Source organism: Haliaeetus albicilla, chromosome 10 (genome assembly GCF_947461875.1).
Source record: "Haliaeetus albicilla chromosome 10, bHalAlb1.1, whole genome shotgun sequence".
Taxonomy (NCBI): domain Eukaryota; kingdom Metazoa; phylum Chordata; class Aves; order Accipitriformes; family Accipitridae; genus Haliaeetus; species Haliaeetus albicilla.
The window spans coordinates 14,027,554-14,039,667 of NC_091492.1; the positions used below are offsets into that span (position 1 = coordinate 14,027,554).

The 12,114-nt window shown below is 46.1% G+C and overlaps 1 long non-coding RNA gene across 2 annotated transcripts in view; it reads left to right on the forward strand.

The window, feature by feature from the left end:
• LOC138687255 (uncharacterized) overlaps nt 1-12,114 on the forward strand; it is a 47,942-nt gene that overhangs the window by 19,648 nt on the left and 16,180 nt on the right. The gene's annotated exons all lie outside the window — the stretch shown is intronic.

The following is a 12,114-nucleotide window of genomic DNA, read 5'->3' on the forward strand; positions in this document are numbered from 1 at the left end:
CGGGGCTGGGCGCCGGGTTTAACCCTTGGTGCGTGAGCGCTGCGCCTCGTTAAGCGGAGTGCCTTCGTGGGGAAGGAGGTCCAGGGAATAAACAACGAGCGGCGCTCTCCCTGTCGTTATGAGGGGCCAGCAGTACGTCAGGGCCGCTCCCGCGGCGCCGAAGCCAGGCGCGGGCCTGTGAGGGTGGTGCTGCCATGGCCTCTCCAGCCCTGGGGAACGGGGCACCCTCCGAACCTGGGCTGAGGTCAGACTTAAGGGGACCCACGCAAAACTCGCCTTCACGCGGGTCACGTGTCCAACATGCCAGCCATGGCTCCCCTCGTAAGCTGCGTGGGCAGCTGTTGGCAGGGCAGGAGGCCATGGGCGAGGGGGAGCCAGCCCTCTTCCTCTGGCCTTGCCTGATGACTGTGCGACAAAGTCATGAGGGACAAAAAAGGGTTGTTGGGTCCTTTTCGGCAAACAGGAGCCAAAAAAGGGGGGACAGTTGGTAGGTTCTGCTCACTAAAAAGCTTTTATAAAGAGTGCGTTACTACTCGGCAACAAGCCGGTATTTCTTTTGATATGCTATCTCCCCCGCTGCTGGTTAGGGTAGTAAATCCTAGCCTTAACCTCAAATTCCAGAGGCTGTGCTGGTAGAGGTAACCAAGATCCCCGTGTGTCCCAGGACGAGGAGCCTCCCTGCATACACCAGCGTTTCTGAGTTAATGCCTAACATGGCTGGCACTGGGGTGCCAAAGAGCTTGGTGTCCCTTATAAATCACAACTGTACTGGACTCTGGTTTAGAGGGAAGCCATCTCTAAGATCAAAATCCAAAGAAAAAAACATAAAACAGGGAAGTGGCGTTGCTTATCGCAACCATGAGGTTCTACAAAGGGGGAAGCTGTGGCCAAGGTAGATTGTTAGATTAGCCATTTAGATTAAGCTAGATCGGGACCATTTAATAATTTTAATTTCTGTTAGGTGTCTGAACAATCATGTTACTTTTATTAGGCAAGTCACGGGTTTATTTCAGCAGAGATCAGGGTGCAAAATTAACATTATTTCTAGCCAGAGTCAAAGAAACAGTCTTGCAAAATGAAATCTGGCTATTACTTATCTCTTTTATACTAACAAATTCTCTGACTTTGGAGAGTAAGTTGAGCACCAGATATTTCAGTTACTATCATGGGGAAATTTCTTTTTAAAAAAGTCTTGTCAATCATACCTTCTGTAACACAGGATGCCTCATTTTCTCTAGTCATCTACCACTTCTGTATGATCATGTACACTTGCAGTAGACAAGTCTGTTGTTTGAGTATTGATTTGTTAGCATCCTTCCCATAGTAACAGCATTGCTTTAGAGTCTGAACACTTGTGACGAGCAGCTTGGATATGTCAACTTTCAGTTCTTCTCCCTCATCCTGCGGTTGCTCCCACCAGAGATGCTGGGACATCCGTTTCCACCTTTCCATCCTGCAGCCCCCTCACATTCCACCTCTTGTTGCCTCATTTTTTCTGCAGATCTCTCCCACCCAGGATTTAAAAATGTGGTGGTGCAGCCAGCCACTGCCTGAGCTCCCCAGGCCGTGGGCAGGCGCAGGCCCTCCCTCTCTGCCCCTTGCCAAAGTTCTTCCCATCGCCCTTCTCATGGTGGGAAGGAGGTTTTTTTTTCCTAGTCCCAGCCTGTGCTTCAAGGCCTCTCCAGCCATAGCCCTTGCTGCCATTGCAGGTACCTGGCTCTTGCATGCTCCTGTTCAGCTGTTCCCAGTAACTAACAATGTGTCAAATGCTACGATACCATGCCTGTAATTGCACACCCAGCAACACGAGGTCTTTGTTTAAAAATCTGTCCCCATGTTTCTAGCAATCAAGGTCAAAAAATGAGGAAGGTGCTGCTCGCCATGGGGTTTACCCCCTCTGATATGTTGTTGCCCCTTTCCTCCTGGGACAGGACAAAGTCCCACTCACTGTACAACAGAGGTACCTTGAAACCAGAGCAGCCAATTCCTTTCCTTGCCAGTCTAGCCCCAACTCGTGCTGCCCTCTGCTCAGACGTGATGGTTCTCCAAATACAGAAGAGATTTATATTCCTGTCACGGGGAGATATTGGCTTAGCAGATAATTAAGCACTGCGTGGTAAAGGGAGCAAGTTACTGAGGCGGGGTATAGGAAACAATGATTTTGTTGAGTGCTGCTGTGGAGCACAAAGGCACTAAAGTGATCCCTAACAGGGAATGAAATCGTAGATCTCTCTGTGTGTAAAGAAGAAAGGGCCGGTCTCTGCAGAGTATTAAGCATGAGCACGAGTTGGTTTGTATCACAGACCTCCTGGCGGTTAAGTACGTTGCCACAGCAAGCGGATCTCTTGGTTTTACAAAGCATGGCCTCCTTGAGTTGTCATTGCTACTAAGAAAAGATCAATTTTCATGAATGGAGTACCAGTATAAGCGCTATGGGTCTTTAGGGCCATATGAGTGCTCCTTCACTGGATTTATGCTGCAATTCCTAGGGCACTTCAGGGATTAATAGTCAAATCGGCGTTGGCGGCACTGGTGTTGTAAATCCAATGATCCAGGCTAAACTGGTGCCTGGGGAAGCCAGTCTCTTTCAACAGCTCTACATCTTCATTTCCCAATTTATCTTCAGATATAACAGCTGAGGGAGTGAGATCAGCGTGTTAGTGTGTGTCCCAGCAAGAAAGCTCCACGTCAGGAGTCGAGACTCCCATCAAATAAACATGAAAAAGAATAGGCAAAGAAACTGAGAAACTAGAGAATAGGCAAAGACAGTGTGTAAATAAGACAGAGAAGGCTCAGAGAAATGAGGAAAGGTGGGTAAAATGTGAATATAAAATGAAGTGGAAATATGCAAAGAAAATAATTATAATGCATGTTCCCGAATGTGCAGCATCACCTGCTCCGCCTCTCTTAGTGTCTTGGACTTTTGAAGCTTTTTACTTCCAGTAAATCACTTTGGGAACAAGTTTATAGTGATATAAATCCCTAGCATATATTATTAATACCAAGTTATAGGTGCCAACATTGGCATTTCTTATTCTATTGAATCTATGTATGGCTTTATTTATTGCTCTCTAAAAATAATAATAATTAAAAAGACCCTATGCAAAAACCCAACATCGAAGCAATCTAACTGTGTGCACTAGGGGGCCGTATTGCTGTACCTGTAGGTACTGTTGAATTACAGTAATGGGGAAAAAAACTTGTGCAGGTCAGGCTAGGTAACAGCAGTGTCCTGGGGAAAGTTAAGTGAATGTGAGAGCAATTATAGAAAGAGCTTTATATTGACAGTCACAGAAAGCTAAAACTTGAGATGCAGAGTGACCAAAGATGGTAATTAAAGATATTTGTGTGACACAAGAATAGAAGATAAGTGGTGTTTTTTTTTTTAAAAAGGGTAAGTATGTGAAGTTAACTGATGCGTGTAAAAAGTGACTGGCCTGTAATCACTGTTACGCTTTTGCTGATTGATACAAGAATAAATACCATAGTTCTCTAGAAGGACTGTCTCAGGAAGCATTTGAGCTCTCAAGATCAATATAGTTTATTCCTCTTGGCCAAATTGTATTTGCAGCTGCATTTGGTCCCTAGGGACATCCGTACTGGTGAAAATAATTTTCATTTAAAACCCTCTGATGTGATTTCCTCTATCCAAGTATCAAGCTGCTAATACAATTTCCACCCCCTTTCCCACAGTTGCGCTGAAGCAGCGAGCAGCCAGCCTGTGTAAGCCCTGCCCACGTCTCGCCGCCCCTGCGCGGCTGCCTTCTCCTGCCGACATCTCCTTTCGGCCTGCCAGGGAGCTCCGTGCCAGTGTTTTTAGGGCACCTTGGCTGACCGTACCCTGCGTACCCGGCTTCCTCCTAGTTCTGGCTGTGCAGCATCAGGGTAGTGCTGGTGTGCCGCACATTGCGGTACGTTTCCACAGATTTGGTACTTGTGGTTCCCTGGAAAAAACGGTCCAGGAAAGGGCCGTGTCTGGGGGGAGTGGCGGTGGGCGGGCAGGGTGAGAATTGCTGTTCAGCCAGGTGGGTGGGTAGAGTATTTGATATTAGCAGCCTGAATTTTCATTTCATGTCAGTATAGGTTTGCTAGAGGAAAGTTTAAGTTTTGTGTGTGGAAGCCCAAACTCTTGCTTTATGGGTTTGGTTGACCGATTTTAGACGGCTGTGGTTGGTTAATGAGCATCATCTTTTGATGTACCCTGTGTCCCTCAAATGTTTCTTTTCCATATATTTTTCTGTAAATTCTTCTGCTTTATCAACTCGTCTTTAACTCACAGATTAGGATGAGATGTGTGTGTTGTCCCCGTCCCCCCCCCCCCAGCTGATAAACTATTCCTTCCAGCTGAAGGTTCATTGTTTCCTTACAGTCCTGGCTCCTTGTCATCTCAAATTGCAGCTACTGCCTCTGGGTAAATAAAAAAGACTGGCTTTTCTGTGTGCAAAGAAAACAAGAAAGCGTTTGGAAACATAATCCAAATAATGTCTCAGTGGCACAGTGTCCTGGTTTCAGCTGGGATAGAGTTAATTGTCTTCCTAGTAGCTGGTACAGTGCTATGTTTTGAGTGCAGTATGCGAAGAATGTTGATAACACACTGATGTTTTCAGTTGTTGCTGAGTAGTGTTTAGACTAAAGTCAAGGATTTTTCAGCTTCTCATGCCCAGCCAGCGAGAAAGCTGTTGCACACAGCCAGGGCACCTGACCCAAACTGGTCAACAGGGTATTCCATACCATGGGACGTCCCATTTAGTATAGGAACTGGGAAGTGGGGGCCGGGAATTGCTGCTTGGGGACTAGCTGGGTGTCAGTTGGTGGGTGGTGAGCAATTGCCCTGCTCATCATTTGTACATTCCAATCCTTTTATTACTACTGTTGTCATTTTATTAGTGTTATCATTATTAGTTCCTTCTTTTCTGTTCTATTAAACCGTTCTTATCTCAACCCACGAGTTTTACTTATTTTTTCCCGATTTTCTCTCCCATCCCACTGGGTGGGGGGAGTGAGTGAGCGGCTGCGTGGTGCTTAGTTGCTGGCTGGGGTTAAACCACGACACACAGAAATCAGAAGGCAAGTAATAATCCCAGAATGTTTTCGGAAAATTCCCGTGAGTTAAAAGCCGAGTTTTAAGTGAAAAGGAAGAAACAAGCAGGGTTTTTCGGAAGGCTGGGTGCCTTGTCAGTGCGGCTGCTCTCACTAGAGGGCAGCCCGAGACCGGGGGTCGGCTGCCCCCCCCCCCCCCCCCCCCCAGCCCCGCCCCGGGCTCCCGGCTCTTGCGTACTGCCTGCTATGAAGTCTCGGTGCTTATTTCTACGTGTGGTTGTAATTCAGCTAACCGCTTCAAGTCCTAGTTTAACAATTGCTTCCTCTCTTGGAAGAAATTTGTCTGTTTGCAGCTTTTTTTTAGCATACAGGACTGCAGTTCTCCCATACACAAACCTCTTCCGCATCACACTAAAATTATCAGTGGAAAGAGGATTTTGAAGGAATTCAATTTCACCACAAGTTGAGGCCACTTTTTTAAACACCAATATATTCCTGTATCAAAATAAGAAGCTATATCCTTCTTAAAATATTAAAAATATGAGTGACCCTAGAATACCTGGGGATAACTACTGTAAACTAGAACTACTCAGCCTTGCCTTGCAGAGCAACACTGAAAAGGCAACACTTGCTCCCCAAAACAGTAATGAGGAGTCAGTAAACTGAGGCTTTGGCAGCTGACATTTGGTTTCCCTGTGTGCTGAGATCACGTATGATCCAAACACACATCAGGATGACAGACACCACTGCTGCTCCTGAACAGCTTGTATTTACTAATTAATACCAGCATTCTGCATTCATGTATTATTCCATGACAGTCTGTCTTACAGTCATTACTTTTGCCGTGCTTTGAGTCTCATTTAGATCTTGCTGAATATTTTATCTTAAAACATAATTAACATTGGCTTATATGTGATAGGGATGTATGATGCAAAGTGACTATTAAAAATGATAAATTATGAAGTAATAATAGTCATTGGAGTTATAGCAGATTGAATAGTTTAATGTACTTAATTTGGTTTTGGCTAAATACATTAACATAACTCACTAAAATTAAAAAATAATACAAATAGAAGGGGTTTAGGCTCAAAAATCAATTGTGTTGGATTTTCATTGAAAAATATGAAATTGAAAAATTGAAAATTGCTTTCTGGAAACGGGTTGTCAAATTCTGCAAGCCTGTGTGATATGGTTTAGTTGTCTGGACTTGGCACGTTACCCATGGTAAGTAAGTTTTGGCCAAATATATGTTACTGCGTACTGCATGTTACTATTTGCAATAGAGTGCAATGGAAAAATGATACCTCAAAGAGCTCTGTGCTGCAGTACTGTGGCTGCTGTGGTATTTGTGCATCCCTGTCAGCCAAGGTGCTTCCTCTGGCTACCTCCAAACCTCCTGGCACTGCCAGGCCACCCACAGGCTCAAGGACTGCACGTAGCGAGCTCCTAAACATAAAGAAGAGTTGTACATCTGCTGTGGGTAACTCAGCCTCAGGGCTCTGGAGTGAGACGAAGCAGTTTTTACTAGGACTAAGGTGACAGGAAGGAAGAGGCACTTTTCGCACAAGGCTTATGTTAAAATAATCTATGTTTCTGCTGCATTTTCCAGAAAGTGCTTAAGCGCTAACTGCTCGGGTCAGAGTCTGGGGAGAGGGCACCCTCCAGCTCAGGGGCCTCTCGCTGGGAGCATGGGGGCTGCTCCTGCCGCCCCAGCCCAGGAGGGAGCAGGAGGCTCCAGCCGTGCAGGGCAGGGTCTGCAGCACAGCCGCCTCCTGCACAGCTCAGTGCCAGCAGGTGCTTCGTGCCAAACAGCCAGCGTGCCTGGAGTTAGGAACTGAGATGAAATCCCAAGAAGGTTGAAAAGGTTCATTAATTAAACAGGTAAAAATTTCTCTTCTTTCCCTGTAATGAGGCGTCTTTCTCAAAGGCATCACTATCAGCAAGGCCCTGTTCCTGCCAGACTGTTTCGAAGCAACACACTTAGGCTGTCAGGAGAGAACGGTTCTTTTTAATAAAATGAGTCAGCTTGCGCACCCCCAAAGAGATGCATTGCTGAGTTCACACCCGTGAAGGCCTCGCCTGCCAAGGCACCACACAGCTTCAGGTCCTGCTGGTTTGAATGTGTGAGTTGGCGTGTTGACAGACAAGAGTCCTGCCGAGGGCGTGTGTGCGTCTCCACGAATTCAGGTAGTGCGACCCAGAGAAAAACAAGTGCAAACTATTTGTTTGTTGAAACTGGGCTGAATGAGCCCCGTTGCCACAGTCAACTCCTGTGCTAGCACTGAGTGTCCTGAGCTGCTGCCCGAGGCAATAAGAGATAATAGCTGTGGTGCGTAGTCATGCAGGTAGGTTACTTACAACCCATCGCACTGGCTGTGACTATGTTGGTAACGCATGTAGGCAGCGGGTTTTTTTTAATAATGTTCCTTGTATCTACATTAGCTTTTTATCAACCAGTTATAGAGGCATCAGTGACAGTGTCAGGTGTGGCCCAACCCAGCAAGAGGAGTTCAGGCAGCTCCCTCTTACTGGACTGCAGCTGAGGGCACTGAGCCACATGCTCAGGAGTCTCTCAGCGTTTCCAGTTGAAGTTTTCAAACATGGGAGGATGAAAAGTAGTCACAGCACCTGAAGGTTTTGACTCCCACTGCAGGCAAGTTTTTATGAGCAGTGGTCAATGTGGTCAGCTGCTTGCACAGAGCTAGTGGTGACACTTCCACCTCCTTATACATAATCTGATTTCTTCTGGACTGCAGGCGTGTGGTGGGGCAGTGAGGGGATTAATGCTGCTGGATTGCTTTGATAATTGAAAAAAAAGGCCATCCAAAGTCAACCAAAAAAACCCTGTTTGAGAAACAATAACCTGGTGCAATAGAAAATATTTTGTCTCTCTCTTCAGTAGAAATCTGATAAACCACAGAGGCAGGCAGGTGTCCAAGGAGATAAAAGTAATAAATGCGGCTGCAGTTCCGGAGTGAGCTAGCCTGTCAGGCTGGTAATTAAATGAAAAGCCCTCTCAGGAAATGCTGGAAGCTAATAGATATACATGCAGATGCCAATTCATTTGCCTCAGCAATGTATGTTAATTTTAGCATGAGATTCATTTATACATTTTGCAGTGGGACAAAATGGTGTGGGTGGGAGGGGGAGAGCTTTCATCCTGCCAGTGATTATTTCGGGTGGTAGAGATTATTAAGCACCTTATACTTCTTAAAACCAGAACAGTGGGTGAGAATGGGGGAGAGACAATGTTTAATCTAAACAGAATTAACTAATCACAGACTTCTAACTGACCCCAACCACAGTTGCAGACAGCTGCCAGGGGATCCTTTGCTTTGCCACAGCTCAGTAAGTACAGACCCCTACTTAGCAAGTAGCTTGAGCTTGTGTCACCCTGTGTTGGCGTGGTTTAAAAGGATTTCCAAGAGTTATGCAAGTGTGAAATTAAGAGTGCTGCAGTGGTGGATTGCACCTACAGGAAGAACAGCAGTTATCCGAGAGTACGGTAAGCTCAAGGATGGCGCACAGAGGAGGTGCAGTGAAGGACTGACTTCTATGTAAAAGTGCACTGGTAATCACTAAGAGAACTGCATGTGCCATCTGGGCTCCAGGCAATGAGTAAGTCTCTGCTCAGGACCCCGCCAGCTTTAGCGATGTGGCACTTACCATTGACAGAGCTGCCCAGTTCCTTCTGGTTTGTGGTTGTCCTGTTCTGGAAGAAAACTAATTCTGAGGCCAGACAGATATTGAAGTGGAGGAGATGTTTGCCTGATGCGGAAGGCGGTGAGGCGACTGTGACCCCGCTGTGTGCACGGGCAGTGTGTGTGTTACGGTCCCTCTTGGGGTCATTTTTGACCCTTGTGTCCAGTTTCAATCCTATTTGTCACAGCTGTCAAGCTCTCATAACATCCCTACAGCTCTCATGCACACAGCTGCCTGCATTAGAGGATAGATATGCCATTAACATTACACGCTCTGCCCCGTGATGCACCTGGAGTTGCTGGGACTTGCTGGTGTTGTGTGCCACCGCACCGGCCCTCCACTGCTGGCAGCGTGAGGTTCTGCTGGGTGCATGGTGCTTGTAGAAATGAGGCCCCAATTTACACTTCCAAGTGTGTGTTAAGGGCATGGCTATAGGTATTTCAGCTCTGAAACACACACTGCAGCATATCAGGCTTCTTTAAAAAGTCTTCTGATCTGTAAAACTATCAGCATGGAGGCAGCAGAAGCAAAACAGATTTTATTTTCTGCCTTAGAGGAGGAATACTCGTTTGCCCTTCAGTGTGATTACAGCCCATTTACCAACACTTCTTTTTGAATTTCAGACCTATGTTTTGGAACAGTCACAAGCAAGAAGTGTGGGGGTTTTTTTTTGTTTGTTTTTTTCAGAGCCTGGAGCAGTCAGCACAAAGGTAAAGTTTATTTAACAGAAAGAGTAGTTCCAGCTGAATTCATATCGTGAAATTACAGGTCCATTTAAAGCAAAATAGAAATGGTGGCAGGTTAAGGTCAGGGAAGGAAGATAATGACATACCGCAAAGTGCATCCAACAACTGTCTTAAAATTTTTAAGTTTTTATAGGAAGTTTTTCTTTTCTTTGTATAATTATGCAAAAGAATAGAACTTAAAAAAAAAAAAGTAAGAGATGCTTGAAAGCAAGCTTGAGGCTTGCTCAGGGATTGCAAGTGGAGACACTATAAATGGCGTCTCAAATGCTGACTGATTCCAGAGCTACAGGCTCTGTCCTTCCTGCCATGGACCAGGATGGACGTCTGTGACCTTTCTGCCTGCACATGTCCCCCCAGGGGATGTCCTCCCCGTTTGGCTGGCCAGGGCAGGACCTTGCGGGGGTGTGATTCCCATGAGGGCTGGCCCTGGCTGCACGCTGCTTGCTTTGCAGCTGTTGCACTGATCCCACAGAAGTCACGTCAGTCCCTTTTGTTCCAGACTGTAGCTGTCAAAAGGCACGTTTTTTCATGACAAAGAGGGTTGCTACCACCTTTTCTTAATAGTACTTTAGTTTGCTCTTGCTACAGAGACTGGCTGCTAGGTCTCCTCCCAGGCACTTGCTGTAGTGTCCTTCTGCCCCTGCTCCGAGGGCTCCCTGTTAGCGTTACCGTAACACTGGGAGGTGAGCTAGAAACAAACCTGTCGCACCTTCCCGTCGCGACAATCTAGGAGAAACAATGCATCACCAGGGACTCGCCCTGGGGAGAAACGGACCGACACAGATACTGTGGATCAAGCGATTTCTCCGTTTAATTGCTATGTAACGCTTGGTTATATACCATAGCCATGCGCAAGCCATCTACTGATTGGTTAGCATATGCTGTTCATGCGCCTAAGGCAATAGTTCGATTGGATAAAGCCTTCTGATCACACGAATGGTTCCTCCTGTCTTTGTCTTGCCTGGTGTCCTGCTTTAAGTCACGTAGGCTCATCTTGTTCAGCTTCTTGTGCATATTTCATCAAACTTTGTAGCAACAGTTAGCCTTCGCTGCGTCCTTGGGGCCTGCTGCTTGCAGGTGCCTCTGGCCCAGATTGAACAGCCCCATTGTGTCTCTTGTTCACTATGTGTCTATTCTTCTAATTATCCCACAATTCCCCCTACCTAAGCACAATTGAGTTGGACTTCATCTACAACAGGTGAGTACAATACGTAGGCTTGCATAGTTTGCTTAACTATTCTATCTAGCATATTTTTCAAAAGCACTAGAGCACAGGGAATGATCATACAGATAACAGCCAAAACACACAGACCCTCAACTATGGAAAGACCCCATTTTTTCAACCAGCCAAACCAATCCCTAGGAACATCTGGAAGACCTACTACCTTTATGGTATCTTGGAGTTGTCGAATGATCTCGGCTTGTCGTCTGATGGTTCTCAGTGTGTCGGTGTTGTCTTTAAAGTCTAAACAACAAAATTCTGGAAAAACGGTGTTGTTCTGCTTACACCCTACATCAAATTGGGCCAGTAAGAAATCTATGGGTGGAATTAATACCTGTAATTGATTCATAGTCGCTTCTTGAAGATTTGCTAATTCATCGATGGCTCGAGCAGTGGCATTTCCTTGTTTTAGAATCAGGCAGGCTAAAGCTTGTATGTTCATTCTGTTTACCCAAGGTCCTACTGGAGTAAGTGATGAAATCGTCAAATATAGAAAATCGGTGGGTAGACGAACTGTGGGATTACAGGAACCATCCAACTTTGCCATCTGTACGTTTCTCCTCTCTCGATGTGTCACATTGACCAAGTCCTTTTCTGTGGGTGCCCAGGCTTTCAGTCGCCCTATGGAACATAGTCCTCCCCGTGGTCCTGGGGGTATCATTTTATACGCTGTCAAGCCACAGAGAAGTACTAAGTTATACGGTAGTTCTAGAGGTGTCAAGGCTGTCCCTTTGATCTGATTTAGATAGATGCCACTGCCGACCCCAACAAGGCCACTGGATGTTCTAGTGAAGGTTGCTGTGATGGTAAAGTCTGATAGTAAAACGTCTTCACTGGGCATAGCCAAGTGTTCTCTGCTCTCCTCTCCTACCAGCCAGACCCATGGTACTGTTTTATTCTTCCTAAAGGTTCCGCCCAGCTGCCAAGGTTGCGGCGTGAGTCCAGGGTGTGGTTTTGCTGCTTCCAACAACTTGATGGTGCAGTTCATCCCTCTGGTGCCCTTCATAGCACCGTGTTTTTCCAATGAGGAATAAGCTTTTATTTTCGGTTGCATGGTATTCAGCCAAAGACCATCAGAGATTACTTTGCCAAATGTATTCACAAAGTCCGTGTCCATTGGATCATAATAGCTCGTCGTCAAATTCACACGTGGCAGGGTAAAATTAATTTTCCCAGTCTGAGGGGTCCAGAAGTGCTGTTTGCTGTTTAGATTCTTTGTCAATGCACAAAGTTTGTCCTGCGGTAACCGTATTCCATAGACACATGTACTGATCGGGTCTGAGAGGGATGTCGTTCGGAGGCATATCGGTCCTCCCATCTCGTCCTGCATCCATTGCCAAAAATTCCGACTGTTAGTCTCCGAGAGGCATTGCATCATCATAACGATCTGCAACGACACGCAGA